General features: G+C 28.3%; 1 protein-coding gene across 2 annotated transcripts in view; it reads left to right on the forward strand.

The window, feature by feature from the left end:
* The first annotated feature begins 1,724 nt into the window (after positions 1-1,724).
* Positions 1,725-5,677, forward strand: part of LOC145293591 (MTOR-associated protein MEAK7-like) — a 76,569-nt gene continuing 72,616 nt past the window's right edge. The window contains exon 1 of one of the 2 annotated variants that reach the window (XM_080140035.1): positions 1,725-1,861. The gene's annotated coding sequence lies outside the window, so the exon portion shown is untranslated. Of the gene's footprint in view, positions 1,862-2,197; positions 2,334-5,677 lie in introns of those variants that run through there. The other variant, XM_080140036.1, reaches the window with a different exon arrangement.

A 5,677-nucleotide genomic window follows, 5' to 3' on the forward strand; every position in this document is an offset into this window, starting at 1 on the left:
GACGGAACAAGAGCATGCTATCGTTTTGGATTAAATAAACGGTTCCATTCAAAATTCCATACAGATTTCAAAGTTCGGCAGAAAGATTCTCCGAATTCAACAAGATACTCCGGAAGAAGGTCAGAGATTATATCTACCGAAACGTTATGAAAATAACACTGAGGATGAGAATAATAGTCCACATAATACTGAATTTAGTGCTATGAAAAAAATAAAAACCTGCACATATTCACATGTAAAAATCATTTGGCGAGCGATTTTTTTTTTAAATTAGCATTAAAAGTGCTAAAATGAAAAAAGATTTGCGATTCCAAATTTGTTTAGTACTTTTTATTTCATTTTAATTCAACCCAGACAAGACAATGCCACGGAGACAAAAGGCAGTCGTGAACTGAACCAGGGGCCAGATTTATAGGGGCAAACAAAATGAGAAATTATGTAACATGTTCACAGTCAGGGAAACAGGAAGCAGAGAGTGAATTCCAAAGAATAGAAGTTTGATAAAAGAAACTATTACATTAGAAATCCTCTCTGCGTCTGAGGACCTCGAGAGTGAAAGGGGTAAAATTTTGCTGATTGTCGGGTTGATCGAAGGTGTACGAGCAAGCGAGCCGAGCGCATATTTCTTTTTTTTTTAAGTTGTCATTCTAAAAAGGTCGATTTAAGATGAAAAATAAGTAAAAATTTATCAAATAATTTTAATTGTTTTTATTTAATTTTAAAAAAATAAAAAATGCAGACAATGATGAAATAAGGTTATAAAAAAAAAAAATTCCAAGGAGGGTTTGTTTTTTTTAAACTACGATATACTTTCAAATTAATAAAAAAGATACTGTAAAAAGTGAACTTAACTTGAAAGTCCTATCTAAAAAAACAAAAACATGGTCCGTAGTATCCAAAAATGTTTATATATATTAAATAATAATAATAATAATAATAAAAATCTTTGTATGCGTTTGTTTTTTTCTCGGGTGTAAAAAGTTTCCCATAAAAAATCTCATGTGTACAAGTTTTAACACGATTTTTTTTATTTCTATGTCACCTCTGATTTTGAATAAGAGACATTCTGATAACATTTTTTGGTATACCCATTTTTTTAAAACTAAATTTAGTAAGTTATTATCATTAAGTTTTTTTTGTTTTGTTTTTTTAATAATTGACATTCAAACCGTAACTAACAATAATTGTTTTCTTTTTTCCTATTAAAAAATGGCGATCACGAAAAAGTTTTTTTCTTTTAAAAGAAATCCAATTTATATTTATTAATATGAATTTGAATTTATAAATCAACAATTTCACTTGAAAAAACACTTTTTTGCAAAAGGGAATATGACAACTTAGGTTAATATTGTTCATGGTGGTTTATTATCCAAAATGAAATTTGCCGTACACGTTTTTTGTTTTGTTTTTATTCCCAAACAAATGTATTAAGCTTTTTTTTTAACAACAAAAAAACAAAATAAAATAAATAAATAAAAGGTTCTTATTTAGAATTAAAATTAGAAGAAAAAAATCTTGATGCTCTACGTACTCGTCATGTAACGAAGATATCATATTCCAAAAATCACATAAATTTATCCAATAGTTTTTTTTATTTATATAAATCATTTTTTACGATTTTAGCGATCTTAAAGGTAAATTGTATTCAATACAAAGTTGGGGAGGGGGCAATTTCCTAAACGTCCGCCCGAGGCTGATTTTAATATCGACTGTCCGAATTGAGTAATCCCCCCTTATTTATAAACAATGGCGGATCAAAAATAGCGCCCCGCTTCGTAATACAATTTGATTTTCTTAGTTAAAAAAACTACTTGATCAATATACGTGATTTTGGAAATATGACATCTTCGTTCCGTGATAGGTACGTACATAAAGATTTATTTATTTTTTTTAATTAAGCCGAATTTTAAATAAAAACAAAATGAATAAAATAACATTAAAACCAGTAAGTAACAAACAAAATATGAGAAGTTTTGGAAACTATTTAAACTATTTTATAAATACAGATTAAAAATATTAACACTTATCAGTTTATAAGTTGGTTTAATAAATTTCATGATGAAACAATACCGTAATAATTTAATTACAAAAAAAAAAAAAATAAATAAAAAAATAAACATAAAAAAATATATATTTAATTACGAAATTAAATCTCTACGATAACGGATTTCAGTTTCTTCATAAACAAGTCAGCCATTGTAATTGTTTGTTAATAGTTTAAAAACGAATGTATTACTTCGTGACCCTCCGCAATTTGACAGGGGTTCTGAATTATTTAAACTGCCGAATAGTCATTTAAACCGGCTTTAAGCAAACATTTAAGCATTAAAAAGGTAAGTTTCGGGGGGGGGGGGGGTTTAGTATACACAAAAAGGAAACAGTAGTATGTCACAGTATATATATATATATATGGTGCTAGTGCAGAGAGTGATCCGCGCTATTTTTTAAATCATATTTCCAAGTTTAATTAAAGTTTTATGTTTTTTTTTTATTCAATTGTAAGGTTAAAGTACAGAATAAGTACAAAACACCATCCCTCCCCATGTTAAGAATGGCTTTTAAAATAACGTTATTTCAGCACGGATCAATAAGTGCAGAAGAACACAGTTTTGTCTTAACTTATATTAAAGAGTTTATTTAGTTTGAAACATAAGTAGTGCCGAGTCTTATGTTAGAACGTGAAAAAAAATGGCCGAAAAAAAAAAAAAAAAAAAAAACGGCACTTTTGCCACCGTGCTGAAATAACATTATTTTGAAAGCCATTCTTAACATGGGAGAGGAGGGTGTTTTGTAACTATTCCGTGCTTCCACCTAACAATTTAATATAAAAAAGATATTGTGAAGCTTGAATTTAACCTGAAAAAAATATTTAAAAATAGCGCGGTAGCAAAAGTGCACAAAGCACCAAATGTCCAAATTGTTTAAACTTAAGACTAGACACTACTTTTGTTTCAAACTAAAATGATTTAAAAGAAAAAACTTTATACAGGTAGGTAAAACAATAACTTATATTGCCTTTGGTAAAAATTTTTTATTCTATATATACGTTTTTTTTTAACCACCTTTTACGTTTTGTTGTCTACACTGAAAGAGGCCCGTTTTGTAAGTTATTTACACCTAATAGAGATTAAAACATTACTTTTATAAAAATAATTTGGTTTTAATCAATAATTTAATGCCTAAACGATACTGCAATAATTGAGCTGAATAAACATGTTACATTGAATATAAACACAAGAAATATATCCAGAAAAAGTAACTTATCTTGCCTTTGATATCATTTATTTGTTATATATTTGTTTTCACAACTTTTTCGAATCTATGTGTACAGTAATACAAACCCGAATTTAGTTTTCGAAATACTATTTTTTAAAAAGTTATCTAATAGGCTAAAAAAAAAAAAAAAATTATTCAATCAAAAATAGCAAACAAAACTGAAAGTAAAAAAAAAAAAAATCCCGGACAACGCTGGGTAGGTACAGTTCGTATATTATTAATATACTAAGCTAAAATAATAAAACAATTGTCAATATTATTTTTACAGCAGTGAAATAAAACAAAATCAACAAAAAAAAAGGGGGGGAGCAATTGCCGAGAAACATGTGCAGACATGTTTTTTTTTCCGGTGGAAATTAATAGGGATTCATGCTTCCTTCACTGGTCATTTAAAAAGAGTACAGATTTAAGGAAGATGAAGGAGGTTCTTGCCTGCGAAAGATGTTGCTGAATAAGCTGCTTCATTTCATTGACTTGTTCGGAAGGTAACGCCATGATCAAATGTTAAAAATCACACCGATGTTTTGTCAACAATTGGCCGAGATAATAACATCACGTTGTCAAAAGAATTGTCACTTCGACTTTCGAAAATGGCCGCGTCATGCAGTGCGCATGTGCAGACAAAAATCACAGACTCTTCTTCCTTTTTCTCCTTCCTTTTATTTTCTTTCCTCATCCTCTTCCTTATATCATCTGTTTTTGGCTTCCTTTCGTTTTGTATATCTCTTTTTTTTCCCCCATCTTTCTTTTGATTTATTTTTTTTTCTTTCCATTTCCCATCGCTATTTCTCCCTTTTATTTCATAATCATTCATTATCTCCTTTTTTTCTTTCTTTTTTCCTTCTCTCATTCTCGTCTTATCTCTCCTTGTTGGCTTCGTTTCGTTTATATAATTTCTCTTACCATCTTTCTTTTAATCTCTTTATTTTTCTTTCTATTTTCCTCGCTTTTTCATTTTCTTTTATTCTAATTATTTCTCTTTTTCTCTTTCTCCTGCTTTTTTATTTTCTCTTTCTTTTTCTTTATATATTTTATTCTCATTCTTCTGCTTTTTTCTTTTCTCTTTCTTTTTCTTTTATTTTCATTTTTTTTTATTTCTCTTTCTTTTGCTTTTTGCTTTTCTCTTTCTTTTTCTTTATATATTTTATTCTCTTTCTTCTGCTTTTTTCTTTTCTCTTTCATTTTCTTTTATTCTCATTCTTTATTTCTTTTTTTCTCTTTCTTTTGCTTCATTTTCTTTCCTCTTTCTTTTTCTTTCATTATATATGTTCTCTTTCTTATTATTTTATTCTCTTTCTCCTGTCTCTTTTTTTCTTCTTTTTCATTTTGTTTTATTTTCATTCTTTATTATTTCTCTTTCTTTTTCTTTTATTATATATTTTGTTTTCTTTCTTATTATTTTTACTTTCTTCTGCTTCTTTTTATTATCTCTTTCTTTTTCTTTTCTCATTCTTTATTTCTCTTTTTTCTCTTTCTTCTGCTTCTTTTCTTTCTTCTTCACTCTTTATTCTCTTTTTTACATTTTTAAATATATTTTCCTTTTACTCTCTTCCCCTTTTCTTTCTTTTTCTTTATTTCTTTTTTACTTCTCCCTTTCTTTTTCTCTCTTTTTATTGTTCTTCCCTTTTTCTTCTTTCTCTTTCCTTCTTTCTTATTTTGTTCTTTCTCTCCTTTTTCTATTTTCTCCTTCCCCTCATTTTCCCTTTCTTTCTTTCTTTCTTTCCCTTCATTTTCTCTCTTTTATCTTCTTTTTTCCCCTCTTTCTTTTTCTCTTTCGTTTGTGATATTTATGTAGCTCTCTTTTCTTTTCTGTCTTTATTTTGGGTTCTTTCTATAGTTTTACTCTCTTTCTTTTTCTCTTTTTCTTGTGGTCCTTTCTTTTCTTCTTTTTTAGTTTCTCTTTCTTTAATCCTCTTTCGTTTTGCCATTTCTTTTTTCTTTCTTTTGCCCTCTTTTTTCTATCTTTCTGGTAACCTTTTTCTTTTACCCTTTTTCTTTTCCCTCTTTCTTTTCTTTTTCTCTTTCTTTTTTCTTTCTCATTTTACGTTCACTTGTGCTTTTTCTTTCTTTCTTTCTTTCTTCCTTTCTGTTTATCTTTTTATTTTGAACTATTTGTTTCCCTTTCTTCTGTCTCGTTTTTTCCCCATTTCTTTTGTTCTCTTTTTCTTTCTTTCTTTCGTTCTTTCTGTTGAACTCTTTATTTTTTTTTCGGTATTATTATACAAACACCGTGACAGCGTTAGGGTTAGGGTTAGGGTTAGGGTTAGGGTTAATTCGCTGTCACGGTGTTTGTATAATAATACCTTTTTTTCTCTTTCTTTTACTCTTTTTCTTTTCCATTTTCTTCCTTTCCTTTTCTTTTTTTATCCTCCTTCTGTTTTACACTTTTCTATCTTCTCTC

Source organism: Euprymna scolopes, chromosome 2 (assembly GCF_053919585.1).
Source record: "Euprymna scolopes isolate OS-2025 chromosome 2, ASM5391958v1, whole genome shotgun sequence".
NCBI classification, from domain to species: domain Eukaryota; kingdom Metazoa; phylum Mollusca; class Cephalopoda; order Sepiida; family Sepiolidae; genus Euprymna; species Euprymna scolopes.